Source organism: Oncorhynchus nerka, linkage group LG3 (genome assembly GCF_034236695.1).
Source record: "Oncorhynchus nerka isolate Pitt River linkage group LG3, Oner_Uvic_2.0, whole genome shotgun sequence".
NCBI lineage: Eukaryota > Metazoa > Chordata > Actinopteri > Salmoniformes > Salmonidae > Oncorhynchus > Oncorhynchus nerka.
The window spans coordinates 9,814,471-9,829,431 of record NC_088398.1 but is presented as its reverse complement, the minus strand read 5'-3'; the positions used below and the strand labels follow the sequence as shown (position 1 = coordinate 9,829,431).

At 46.3% G+C, this 14,961-nt stretch overlaps 2 pseudogenes; both read right to left on the bottom strand.

The window, feature by feature from the left end:
- Positions 1 to 1,237: 1,237 nt before the first annotated feature.
- LOC115113926 (chymotrypsinogen 2-like) lies at positions 1,238 to 3,410 on the bottom strand (annotated as a pseudogene).
- A 783-nt stretch (positions 3,411 to 4,193) lies between these two features.
- LOC115101590 (heat shock cognate 70 kDa protein-like) lies at positions 4,194 to 13,461 on the bottom strand (annotated as a pseudogene).
- Between the last annotated feature and the right edge of the window lie 1,500 nt (positions 13,462 to 14,961).

Here is a 14,961-nt window from a genome sequence, read left to right as displayed (position 1 = left end):
AAGGAATGAAGCAACAATGGAGAAAGGAGGTAGGCTTATACACACATGGTAAAACATTAAGGGAAATGTTTTGAAAGGTATATATGTCAGCCTGCAAATTATACACATTTTAAAATAGGCCATATTATATTTCCAAATATAATTGTGACTTTGTAGGTATCATGTCCTGCACCAGCATCACATTATCTCCCAGCTTCATGGTGTGAATGAGGTCAGTAATTCCAGTCCTTATAATACAATACAGTATAGTAATACAGTCCAGACTCAAAAAAGATTAGGCTACTGGAGCTTGTTTCCTTTATTTACCCAAGAGTTTTTGTGTAATGTGCGGTAGCCTATATCATAAACAATGTATTGGATAATGGCACTATCATTTGGGCTTGGGATCATAACATGTCGTTGATGTATGACTCATCAGGCTTGGATGTTCATGCCAATCAAAGCTCTAATCAAATCCAGACACATTTATATTCTTTATATAGTTTAGAATGGCACTTCAGGTTTTGGCCTGAAAAACCGGGTTCGTCGTGTGACAAGAAATTTATGTTCAGGATGGAACATTTGTAAAATACCAGGAAAATATTTAACCCTTTTATGGCTTGCTTGTGTGACACATTTTTAAATACTTTCCATATCTGCTGTTTGGGGAAAAGTTGGGGGGCAAAAAAAAACGTTACATTCCCAAGGACAGTTCACACATTTACAAAAAAAATAACTACCAAATGTGTTTTAGTAAGACTTTCCAAGGGTTACTATAAAAAAAAATTTAAATGATGCATGTGTGCGTGCCTTTTGTTGGTTATGTTTTTCCTCAATGGTCTCTCGGCACTGCTCTGATTTCAAACAGAAAAAACCTTTATACAACTTTAATTGAATGCATCTTTTTCAGTTCCATTGAAAAAAAATTAGACTGTGGCCACACAGTGAGCGGCTGTGCATGAGACAGGTTGAAGTATCACTAGCTGATGGGAAAGCTAGCCGGATCAAGCCTGTGTGACATCACACACTCATCTGTGGGACTACTGTTTGCAGGAAGAAGAGTTTGTGTAAGGAGACATGCAGCTGGGGTCCACTGTGACTCTAGTTGGATGCGACGGTCTGGTCAATCCAGCCACACAGGTAGGCGACACGGGAGTAGACGACAGGGGTACTGACGTTGCAGTTGGTGGTGCCCTAGGACACAATGCCCAACTGAAACCACACGCCACTGCTCTGACACACCAGAGGACCGCCAGAATCACCCTGGAGATGGAGGAGAAGAAAGGAGAGGTTAGGAGCACTGACACTGGTAGAGATGATTGTATTAGGGGCCGAGTTGTAGCCTATCTGACTTCCATTGTCATACCATTGCCAGATAATTTGGTTAAACAAATCTGTACCTGGCTACTTTAAGATAGCGCATGTGTTGGTGAAAGGTTGTTGCCGGACGACATGATACGAGAGTGATTAGAGAGAAATGTTCAGTAACTGACTGGAGAAAGGTAGCCTCAACTTGCTTCAGAAGGACATGGGAGGTCAGTCAGTTACCTGACACTCCGGAGGCTCCGGCGCAGATCATGGCTTCAGTGATCCTGTTCTGGCCCCAGTACTGCTTGCACTGAGCAGAGCTCAGCAGAGGAAGGGCCACCTGCTGGAGGATACGGGGGCTTGCTGGGGACAGGGGACGACATGGTTAGGAAGGAGCTCAGTGCTCTTAATGAAAGCTGAGGTGGAAACATTGCCACAATACATTTGACATTTTAGAAATTTAGCAGACGCTCTTATCAAGAACACCATACTGTAGTGAGTGCATACTTTTCCGGAAATAATGCAATAGTGCTACATTTGCAAGTGCAGTGTGTGGCAGTTTCTTTCCACAAACTGAGAATGAGGAAGGAAATCATGCAAACATTAGGCCTTTCTCTATGATGCAGCTGTTTTCTTAAGAGCCATGCCCATGCTGACTGGTTTACTGATTAAAACAGTTTTTGTGTATTTTACCATCCATTTGCACATACTCTTGTATTAACTGTAAATCTATCGTGTATCAATAATGGTTCAGTAGCTTGTGTGGCCACTCACAGGTGGTGCCAGTCTTGCCCCAGCCAGTGGTGACACAGCAGGTTCCAGAGGGGAAGGGGGTGCTAGAGGAGGCCAGGCACACAGGGACACACGGGAGGTGATCTGGACGGGGGAGGACAGCTTCAGCGGGGTCACGTTGTTGTTAAAGTTCTGGCTGTTGTAGTAGGGGTGGGTGATAGCCTACAGGGATCAAGGAAAGATGTAGATGCTTCTACACCTGCATTGCTTGCTGTTTGGGGTTTTAGGCTTGGTTTCTGTACAGCACTTTGAGATATCAGCTGATGTACGAAGGGCTATATAAATAAATTTGATTTGATTTAGACACAGATAGTGAAGTGATTCATCTTCGAAAGTGAACAGAATCTCAGAACTCTGGTAAAACCTATGAAGCAGGCAGGCATGTTGTGGTTAAGTGAGTGGATCTCTCCCCAGGCTCCTGGACTTAACCTGGAGATGCTTTTGACCTGGATCGGCTCAGCATTGGACTGACGATCGTGCTCTGACAGGATCACTTGGTGACGGCTAGGACTGGAGAGAGAGAAAACAGATTACAGTATGTATGAATGAACCCAGCTTATCTGAGTGCAACTAAGAGGAATGCTGTATGTACTATGAACATGGTGCTAATAAAGCACTATTGAATGGAATTAAATGCACCTATGTGACACGGCAATGGGCAGCAGTGACAACCCAGTTCTGGCTGATTAGGGAGCCTCCACAGAAGTGGAGTCCAGAGGTATCCTGAAGGAGAAAGGAAGATTTGGAAGACAGTAGATAGATAGTATGGGTCTGACCATAATGTGAAGACAGCACTTCCCAACATTGTCAACATACATTTACTGTAAGTGGCTAACCGCAATCAGTGATTGCGGTGTGAAAAAACAATGTATAGAATGAAAGGGTGGAAATGGAGTTACCTGAAGGGAGACTTGCCAGGGCCAGGAGCCAGATACGGCGTTCTGTCCGTTCACAATCTTCAAGCCGCTCACCTGCGGCGGGATGCTAGGCACTCCGCAACCTAGGGCACGAACACACAGTCTCAAACAACACCCTATCCTCATATATAGTGCACCACTTTTGACCAAAATCCTACATAGTTTTGATTAGCCTCAGAGTATGGACTGACATGCCTTCAGTAACTACCAAAGTATAATACAACACTTCACCTCCTTGTTGGGGGCTTCTTTTAGCTATTCATCTCAATAGGACTTACCTACTTACCTATGTGAATAAGTCAGACGATCCAGAGCATGGCCATAGTCTAGTAGATTGTACTTGATGTATCTCTCCCTCTTATACCCTGGCAGGCCCATCAGTCATGTCTCCCACTCACCCACAGGTTCCCCCATGGTCTGATAGAGCTGGGAACAGTCAGGTGGAACAGGTGGGAAAACCTCACGCCTCAGGGACAGTCGGATACACGCTTGTGTTTGCCATGTAGTGCACTGTACTCTGTAGTGTACTGTACTCTATGTGGACCAGGCCTAAGCATAAAAGTCTTTTCACAATGATTCCAGGGAAAGATGCAGTCATAATTCTTTGTCTTTATGCTGAGTGGAAAATATGCCCAGACCCTACATTTGGTCCTCTGAAATGCCCTTGATGCCTATTTTTCTGGTTTCTTATCACGCTGTCCAATTGGAGTTCTGATGATGGTCAGAACAATAACATCTTGTAACCTTGTGTTGCAATCCCACAAGCAGGGTGGAAAACCGTTCTGTTTATATGCAGCTGAACGTGACCGCAAAACAATCAAAAACAAAACACTTGATTAACATTATGGATTCAGATCATATGTTTTATGGAGCCCTCTGTGACAAAAACATTTGTTTTATTAAGAAAGGAAGATATTGTTTATTCATCTATACAAAGTAGCAGTCAGGACATGTGTTAAAATTACTATTCCATTTCCGACTTAGACACATTTAAAATGCCACTACATTTGAGGGTTGATGAGTCACTTTTGAGGGAACTTTTCCGATGAGCAATAGTGCAGATGTTCATACAAGTTTATACAAGTTTATAAGACTTTAAGCACTTTGTGACAACTGTTAATGTACAAAATGAATTTTGTCATATCTAACCTAAGGGAAGGTATTTGGGGGGAGGTTAAAGAAAAACACAACAAATGCTTATCAGAATCCAGCTTTATTGGTTGTGATATATTCAATCTGATTAAAGTGAAGGTTGTGTGAACTGCACAACAGCACAAGGCTGTAGGAGCCTGCCGTAGATATAAATATTACACAGGATGTTCTCAAGAAGGGAAGTGATGACACAGGCCAGGTCTGCAGTAGGTGTTGTGAGAAGGGAGCTGAGATGTGGACAGGATGTGGATTCTCTCCTGTAGAGGTCAGGGATTTTTGTTGACCTCCTTGATGTTTGGGCCAGAGGAGGAGCCAGCTCCAGCACCTCCAGGGAAGCCTCCAGGCATACCACCTGGCATACCTCCTGGCGGGCCTCCGGCACCCTGATACAGATTGGTAATGATGGGGTTACTTACACACCTTCTCCAGCTCCTTCTGCTGGTGCTCATACTCATCCTTCCCTGCCATCTAGATAAAGACAAGGGGTAGACAAGAGAGGAAGGGAGAGAGTATGAGAGGGTAAGAGACACAGGTGGTGATCACAATATTCTATCTTATATGATTTATTTGTTTCAAACTTACTGTGAAGCCTACTTTTACCATGGGAGGAAATGCATCAGTGTGAAACCATTGCTAACCACTAAGAACACGTCCTCCGGGCTGATCTTTTCCGTGAGCTTCTTGTCGTCCACTGTGCTCTTCATGTTGAAAGCCAGGGACTCCAGCGAGTTCTTAGCTGTGACGTTCTCCTTCTGTGCCTCGTCCTCAGCCCTGTACTGGTCAGCCTCTTGCACCATGCTCTCAATGTCCTCCTTGGTCAGACGTCCTGGGGATAACAAGATACAGACACATCAATTATATAATTGCCCATATGTGACATATTCATTATCTCCTACTCTCTCCTGTTGTCTCTCTTTCTTTTTGAGACTCTTTTCTTTGAGGAAAGGGTTGGACATCGATAAGATCTTTGATCATATCGTGAGGTTCAAGGTTAAGGAGGCATACCTTTGTCATTGGTGATGGTGATCTTGTTCTCCTTGCCGGTGCTCTTGTCCACCGCAGACACATTGAGGAGGCCGTTGGCGTCAAAGTCAAAGTTCACCTCGATCTGGGGGCAGGGGGGATTCCGGTGAGCTCAAACTTGCAGAGGATATTGTTGTCCTTGGTCATGGCTCTCTCCCCCTAATTCACCTGAGAAATAAATAATGGGAATGGATTAATACTAGATAGAATCATGGAGGGTATAGGTGATCTGGCTACTTTACACAAATGTAGGCAGCTGATAAAGACTCACCTGGATGAGCACTTCGGGTTGGTTTTCTGAGTATGTTGTGAAGGTCTGGGTCTGCTTGATGGGGATGGTGGTGTTCCTCTTGATGAGCACAGTCATGACCCCTCCCGCCATCTCAATACCAAGCATCTCAAGTCCAGCAGCAGCAGGTTCTGCACGTTCTCTGACTTGTCACCTGCCAAGATGGCAGTCTGCACAGCTGTGGAGGACAGAGAAGAGATGTTGGATGAAACATTGTATCACATACACTTGACACAGTGAAATGTTCCTGCAATACACAGTGAGATACCTACAGGCGCCATAAGCCAGAGCCTCATCAGGGATGATGCTCTTGTTGAGGTCTCACCCATTGAATGAGTCCTGCAGAAGCTTCTAGATCTTGGGGATACGTGTCGAGCCTCCCACCAGGACGATGTTGTGTATCTGGGCCTTGTCCATCTTGGCATCTCTCATAGACTTCTCCATGGGTTCCAGGGTGCTGCGGAACAGGTCAACGTTGAGCTCCTCAAAGCGAGTCCCGGTAATGGAGGTGTAGATGTTGGCACCTTCATAGAGAGAGTCAATCTCGATGCCTGGGTACTGGAGGACAGGGTGCGCAGGCGCCGCACCACCTCTTGTTGCCGCTGATGTCCTTCTTGAATTTACGCTTGAACTCACTGATTAAGTGATTGACCATGCGGCCTCCCAGGTGGGTGTCGCCGGCGGTGGACTTGACCTCAAAGATGCCATCCTCGATGGTCAGGATGGACACGTCTAAGGTGCCGCCACCCAGGTCGAAGAACAGGACTCTTGCGCTCACCGCCGACCTGATAAGAGAGACCAATTAAGTCAGTAGGACTTTCAAAGGACTAATCAAGCAGACCTAGTGTGAGTCGTACAAACCAGTGTTTTATGTTTGTTTTGTGGTTTCTGTACCTTCTTGTCCAGGCCACAGGTGATGGCTGCAGTGGTGGGCTCGTTGATGATACGCAGGACATTGAGTCCAGAGATCACTCCAGTATCTTTGGTTGCTTGGCGCTGGGAGTCGTTGAAGTAGGCAGGGACTGTGATGACAGCATTGTTCACTGGCTGAAGAGGGAAAAATAGTATTAGTTAGGTCTAGTGTGTATCATCCCTAAATAGATTGTCAGTTGGAGTTATTAACATACAATGTATACCCATCCAATCTTTTCAAACCTACATGGGGTGCATGGAGTGGGTAGGGGCTAAGACTAGATTTGGAATTGAAATGTTTTTTCATTTGGTTAGTCAGACTCCCTACATTGCCCAGGTAAGCTTCAGAATCTCCTTCATCTTGGTGAGCACCATGGAGGACACCTCCTCAGGGAAAAAGGTCTTCCTCTCTCCCTTGTACTCTACTTCCATCTTGGGCTTGCCTGGACATTGGACAACATGTGTGTCCAGAAACAGAAAGTCATGCGATAGACAAATCATTCAAATAGGCTTGACAATAACTTTTGGCTTCATGCTACTTAAACACTGCTTAAACAATTTGAGATAAGCTTTATGCTAGTTCTTAATGCTCCTCCTTCAGCCAATAGCTGACATAAAGCATAATAGTGTCATTATGAGAGTGGGGTCATGTCCCTTGAATTGGACAGGAGCTGGCAAGTCAAGCTGAAAAAGCAGAGCTGAATGCAACGCTTCTTAGAAAAGGAGTTACCTTGCTCAGTCAGTTGTGCAACGCTTCAAAGATTACCACACAAACCTCAGAACAACGGCTGCTCAATTCCACTGAAGCACTCCTCTTCCTTTCCTGTACAGAGACTAAGAGGACGAGTACCGTGTCTCTACAGAGTATATAACGACAGACAGACAGCAGACAGCTCACTGAGATTCCATCAGGGAATCAGGTGGCTCAGCCAGGGAAAGTTCCAGGCCCACGTAGTTTGTGTGCCCATTCAGTGCTAGCCAACTAACTTTATCTGGTATAGGAGTTAGCGGAATTGCTGTTAGACATTGCTGTTAGAAATGAGAAAAGGAAGACTATTGTATTTTCTCTGATTTATAAAAATAAATGTGAAACAAGTTTGTCCTGTCCACAGAGAAAGGATGTTTTCTCAGGGCATGTTTAACTCGGTTCACATGGTCTGGGGGCTGTTCAGTGATAAAAGCACTGTGAGAAGACTACAGATATCTCCTACCAGCAACCGGCCTGTGGATTCACATTCATTAGAAAAGCAGGAAAGCAAGCAGAAAAGCACATTCTAGTTTGTACAGTAAATGACATGCTGTAATGAATTGACAGTAATGAATTGACAGTATTTTTGAATAAATGAAGCATTTTTTATATAGTTGTCTGAACCTTTCACTGCATGCTCCATGAAAATACTACACTAACCATGAAAGCATTTCACCAAGGGCTCAAGTCAAGTAGGTCACACAAAGGCTATTCTAAAAAGGTTCAATTAAGAAAAGATTCACACGCCTTTAATGTCCCACAGTTTATTACATTTAACCCTTACATAATAACAGTCCATACATACAATGACAATCCTGTCCCTCCAACATACTGAAACGTATTCTTCACTCTCCAACTCGCAGGCCGAGGAACTGAAATGTCAAGCAGCTATACATCTGGAAATAATCCTCAATTTTTTTATGAATGGCAACAAACCCAATTATACTCGGAATTACATGTTCACTCCTACCTACCTTAACGCACTGGACACCTGAAAGTGACATCTCCTTTATGGCAATTAGCTGGATCCGAATAAAACATCTTTAAATTACCAAAAAACGAACCCAAACACATAATATCAAACTTTCACTAAGCAAGATTGTGACAGACATGTATATGCACATATAGTATTCCAGACAGTATTGGCACACTGTCTGGAAAGTGTGCCAATACTGTCTGTCACAAAGTGTGCCAACCCTGAGGGATCTTGTAGAACTAATCGAACCTGACCCCACCTCCCGGCTCTTTCTCGGAACTGAACCAATGAACAGCTACTCCGGTCACACAGGTCCACTATGACACATAGGTCAGCAGCTGGCATCCTCTTTATATCCTTAGAAATAGACTGACTAGAACAGGCATCCCCATAATTCTATTTCCATGTTTACCAGTCACCATTTACATTTACATTTAAGTCATTTAGCAGACGCTCTTATCCAGAGCGACTTACAAATTGGTGCATTCACCTTATGACATCCAGTGGAACAGTAGTGCATCTAAATCTTTTAAGGGGGGGGATTACTTTATCCTATCCTAGGTATTCCTTAAAGAGGTGGGGTTTCAGGTGTCTCCGGAAGGTGGTGATTGACTCCGCTGTCCTGGCGTCGTGAGGGAGTTTGTTCCACCATTGGGGGGCCAGAGCAGCGAACAGTTTTGACTGGGCTGAGCGGGAACTGTACTTCCTCAGTGGTAGGGAGGCGAGCAGGCCAGAGGTGGATGAACGCAGTGCCCTTGTTTGGGTGTAGGGCCTGATCAGAGCCTGGAGGTACTGAGGTGCCGTTCCCCTCACAGCTCCGTAGGCAAGCACCATGGTCTTGTAGCGGATGCGAGCTTCAACTGGAAGCCAGTGGAGAGAGCGGAGGAGCGGGGTGACGTGAGAGAACTTGGGAAGGTTGAACACCAGACGGGCTGCGGCGTTCTGGATGAGTTGTAGGGGTTTGATGGCACAGGCAGGGAGCCCAGCCAACAGCGAGTTGCAGTAATCCAGACGGGAGATGACAAGTGCCTGGATTAGGACCTGCGCCGCTTCCTGTGTGAGGCAGGGTCGTACTCTGCGGATGTTGTAGAGCATGAACCTACAGGAACGGGCCACCGCCTTGATGTTAGTTGAGAACGACAGGGTGTTGTCCAGGATCACGCCAAGGTTCTTAGCGCTCTGGGAGGAGGACACAATGGAGTTGTCAACCGTGATGGCGAGATCATGGAACGGGCAGTCCTTCCCCGGGAGGAAGAGCAGCTCCGTCTTGCCGAGGTTCAGCTTGAGGTGGTGATCCGTCATCCACACTGATATGTCTGCCAGACATGCAGAGATGCGATTCGCCACCTGGTCATCAGAAGGGGAAAGGAGAAGATTAATTGTGTGTCGTCTGCATAGCAATGATAGGAGAGACCATGTGAGGTTATGACAGAGCCAAGTGACTTGGTGTATAGCGAGAATAGGAGAGGGCCTAGAACAGAGCCCTGGGGGACACCAGTGGTGAGAGCACGTGGTGTGGAGACGGATTCTCGCCACGCCACCTGGTAGGAGCGACCTGTCAGGTAGGACGCAATCCAAGCGTGGGCCGCGCCGGAGATGCCCAACTCGGAGAGGGTGGAGAGGAGGATCTGATGGTTCACAGTATCGAAGGCAGCCGATAGGTCTAGAAGGATGAGAGCAGAGGAGAGAGAGTTAGCTTTAGCAGTGCGGAGCGCCTCCGTGATACAGAGAAGAGCAGTCTCAGTTGAATGACTAGTCTTGAAACCTGACTGATTTGGATCAAGAAGGTCATTCTGAGAGAGATAGCGGGAGAGCTGGCCAAGGACGGCACGTTCAAGAGTTTTGGAGAGAAAAGAAAGAAGGGATACTGGTCTGTAGTTGTTGACATCGGAGGGATCGAGTGTAGGTTTTTCAGAAGGGGTGCAACTCTCGCTCTCTTGAAGACGGAAGGGACGTAGCCAGCGGTCAGGGATGAGTTGATGAGCGAGGTGAGGTAAGGGAGAAGGTCTCCGGAAATGGTCTGGAGAAGAGAGGAGGGGATAGGGTCAAGCGGGCAGGTTGTTGGGCGGCCGGCCGTCACAAGACGCGAGATTTCATCTGGAGAGAGAGAGGAGAAAGAGGTCAGAGCACAGGGTAGGGCAGTGTGAGCAGAACCAGCGGCGTCGTTTGACTTAGCAAACGAGGATCGGATGTCGTCGACCTTCTTTTCAAAATGGTTGACGAAGTCATCTGCAGAGAGGGAGGAGGGGGAGGGGAGGAGGATTCAGGAGGGAGGAGAAGGTTGCAAAGAGCTTCCTAGGGTTAGAGGCAGATGCTTGGAATTTAGAGTGGTAGAAAGTGGCTTTAGCATCAGAGAGAGAAGAGGAAAATGTAGAGAGGAGGGAATGAAAGGATGTCAGGTCCGCAGGGAGGCGAGTTTTCCTCCATTTCCGCTCGGCTGCCCGGAGCCCTGTTCTGTGAGCTCGCAATGAGTCGTCGAGCCACGGAGGAGTCACAACACATGCAAACTGTTGCTACATGCAATTTTTCAGTGTTCTTGATGCAGTTCCAAGACTTGTTTTCTTCCAGTAGTATCACATATTACGTAGTTAAATCTCAGATCAAGGGTGAGAACCCCTTTTGGACACATCATAGTCCTAGGTAGATCCCACAGCAATATTAATACTTCAACGTTAGTGGACAAGACATGTAAATAGTACACACTCCTCTTAGGAAATAAGTCCCTTGTTTTGAGTCCACCCCACAGTTACTACAGGTTGTAGCTGAATGTTCAAGAGGTTAAGTTAAGGACTGATCTGAGTTCAGGAGAAGAAGCTGCGGAGCTGGAACAAGAAGTGGTCCTCCTTGTTTTTACTTGTCCTGCAGCGGCCATTCATATAGTCCCAAGCAGAGCGCTTGCAGTAGTTGTAGAAATGCTCCTCTGCTTTCTTCAGTGTGAGGTTCAGGTCCAGAGTTCCCTGCAGACTGCACATAGAAAAACACGGAGCGAAACACTGATGAGTCTGGTTGTATTGCTTTGTAATGACAAGGCAAATATTTCAGAGGATGGACGGACGCAGATACACACACACACACACACACACACACACACACAAACAAACCTATTGGTGAACTGGATGAGCTGCACGTCGTTCCTACAGCTCAGCAGGGCATCTCTGTTGTCCAATAATATGGTGGCACAGATGAAGAGTTCAAAGGTGAATTCCGTGTTGACGGCCTGTGCCTCAGACACTGGTTTATCCTCTGGAACCATCCCAGAACATCCGTTACAACACAAACAAACCACAAGAAGGACAACATACCATTGTTATAAGCAAATACAGAAGGACCAAAACGGGCTTCTGTAAATTCATATTACCAATTGTATGGACATATACACAACATGACCAAATGTATGTGGACACCTGCTCCTCGAACATCTCATTCCAAAATCAGCGGTGGTCCCGTTCTGTGAGTTTGTGTGGCCTACCACTTCGTGGCTGAGCCGTTGTTGCTTCTACATATTTCCACTTTACAATATATAGTGTATTTGGAACCATAGGCTGTGCACTGTTTCTTATGTACTGTCACACATTATATACTGTCACACATAGCCTGGGACTTGGAAGGATGGCCACAGGAGACTACCGTCTGTCCTACACCGTACCGTCACACCTATACCCTACCGTCTCACCTATACCGCGCCTACCGTCTCACCTATACCGCGCCTACAGTCTCACCTACACCGCGCCTACCGTCTCACCTACACCGCGCCTACCGTCTCGCCTACCATCTCACCTACACCGCGCCTACCGTCTCACCTACCATCTCACCTACACCGCGCCTACCGTCTCACCTATACCGCGCCTACCGTCTCACCTACCGTCTCACCTACACCGCGCCTACCGTCTCGCCTACCATCTCACCTACACCGCGCCTACCGTCTCACCTACACCGCGCCTACCGTCTCACCTACCATCTCACCTACACCGCGCCTACCGTCTCACCTATACCGCGCCTACCGTCTCACCTACCGTCTCACCTACACCGCGCCTACCGTCTCGCCTACCATCTCACCTACACCGCGCCTACCGTCTCACCTACACCGCGCCTACCGTCTCACCTACCATCTCACCTACACCGCGCCTACCGTCTCACCTATACCGCGCCTACCGTCTCACCTACCGTCTCACCTACACCGCGCCTACCGTCTCGCCTACCATCTCACCTACACCGCGCCTACCGTCTCACCTATACCGCGCCTACCGTCTCACCTATACCGCGCCTACCGTCTCACCTACACCACGCCTACCGTCTCGCCTACCATCTCACCTACACCGCGCCTACCGTCTCACCTATACCGCGCCTACCGTCTCACCTATACCGCGCCTACTGTCTCACCTATACCGCGCCTACCGTCTCACCTATACCGCGCCTACCGTCTCACCTATACCGTGCACCGCGCCTACCGTCTCACCTATACCGTGCACCGCGCCTACCGTCTCACCTATACATTTTATTTGTAAGCTTCATGAAATGGATTTCCATGGCCGAGCAGCTGCACACAAGTCTGAGATCACCATGCGCAATGCCAAGCACCGGCTGGAGTGGTGTAAAGCTCGCTGCCATTGGACTCGGGAGCAGTGGAAATGCGTTCTCTGGTCTGATGAATCATGCTTCACCATCTGGCAGTCCGACGACGGAATTTGGGTTTGGCGGATGCCAGTAGAACGCTACCTGCCCCAATGCACAGCGGCAACTGTAAAGTTTGGAAGCCCCCTTAGTTCCAATGAAGGGAAATCTTACAACTACAGCATACAATAACATTCCAGATTATTTTGTGCTTCCAACTTTATGGCAAAAGTTTGGGGAAGGCCCTTTCCTGTTTCTACATGACAATGCTCCTGTGCACAAAGCGAAGTCCATACAGAAATGGTCGAGATCGGTGTAGAAGAACTTGACTGGACTGCACAGAGCCCTGACCTCAACCCCATCAAACACCTTTGGGATGAATTGGAATGCCAACTGCGAGCCAGGCCTAATTGCCCAACATCAGTGCCCGACCTCACTAATGCTCTTGTGGCTGAATGGAAGCAAGTACCGGCAGCAATGTTCCAACATCTAGTGGAAAGCCTTCCCAGAAAAGTGGAGTCTGTTATAGCAGCAAAGGGGGGGACCAACTCCATATTAAAGCTCATGATTTTAGAATGAGATTTTTGACGAGTAGGGGTCCACATACTTGTGTAGTGTATGTACTGCAAACACATGTAGATGCAGTATATGTAGTGTTGTGTACCTGTGACAGAAGGTGAAACTCTCCATGCTATCTGTGATCAGGTGGGTGTGGAGCTGAGGGTCCAACTCCTTCAGCAGTGCTGCCTCCAGCTCTGAGTGACAACAATCAAAACGTAAATAACATTACCTTATTATCAAGTCTACCATATTATTACACATGTACAGAGAAGACAAAAAATGTATTAAAACTAACAACAAACCTATCTTCCTGTGCAGGCCGTCAGCGCGGAAGTCCTTGGAGAACTTCTCCATGTAGCAGGAGAAGCTCCATTAGGTGTCCACCTCAGAGTCCAGAACCTCCAGGAATCGGCTACAAAGGTCATTCATCCCCTGGGCATAGCTTACCTCTGACCCCCAGCACATCAGCATGACACATACAGTATGAGGAAAGTAAGTAAATACAGTTACTTTAGCTTACTACTAAGACTAAGGGGATAATTTGAACATATATGCGTGTACATTTCTCATAAGTTCTGAATTTACTTCCATGGCAGATCGGGGCGGAAACGTACACGCACATTTGTCAAGTTAGGATTGTGTGACATTTTACTCCGCCAACATATATTTCGCCATTAGAGGGCTCTCTAACGACAGTATCTTTCAGTGGTTGGGTGACAACCGGCTCATGACTTTGATGTCCAATATACAGTATTTGCAGCACTAAAAACTGAGATAGGCAGGATCAAAGATAAACAGAGAGAGAGAAAATAAAGAAAAAAAATGACTGAAGAGAAAGAGAGACAATAGGAGAGAGATTACCTGGGTGAAAAGCAGCATATGTGATGAGAATATCCCTCAACACCAGCAGATTGCCCAAGCCCTCACCCCTGTAAAAGCAAACAAACCAAAAACACTAGGGTTGCAAAGGGGGAGAAAGTTACTGGTAAACGTTACCAGTACACTACTGGAATATTGGACACTTCTAGGATTTTAGGTAATTTTCATAACATGTAACAGATAAAATAAGATGTTTTATTTATTTATTTTTTATTTCAGTCACAACCCCTAGTTTGGGAAACGCTGCACTAGAAACTAGTAGACAATATGGACACACAGATGTAAAGATTAAGAAAATATCACTATTTTATATGAATATTTTTTTAAGTTACCATAGATAAATTAACTGTTAATTACCAAAATCACTGACAAAATCTGATAACTTTGGTAAATGACCAGTAGTTTTGCAACCCTCGTTAAAACAAATCAGATCAAATACACTGATACCTCGCACAAAAAGACTGAGAGCCTTAAAAATGAGAAACTACATGTAGCCTACTGGCTTTATATGGGTTGTAATGTCAAGCTAAAAACCTTTAACGTTGTAACGACACAGCCTTCTTATCCTAAAACCAACAACAGGTAGTCAGTGTGTCACTGCTTACACATGTTGACAGAACGAACACTTACGGCCCTACTCCAATATGCCCTGTTGATTTAAGTGTTGAACTGTTTGTAGCTGGGGAGTTTAAACAGAAATCCTGTTAAGCTTCCTGTTTCTGTTAAGTATTGAGCAATGTTCCCTGTAAAGGCATCAGCATGCTTTAGTTCGCCTGGCGCCTAGCCGAGCTCGGCTAACCGAAACCAAACGAAT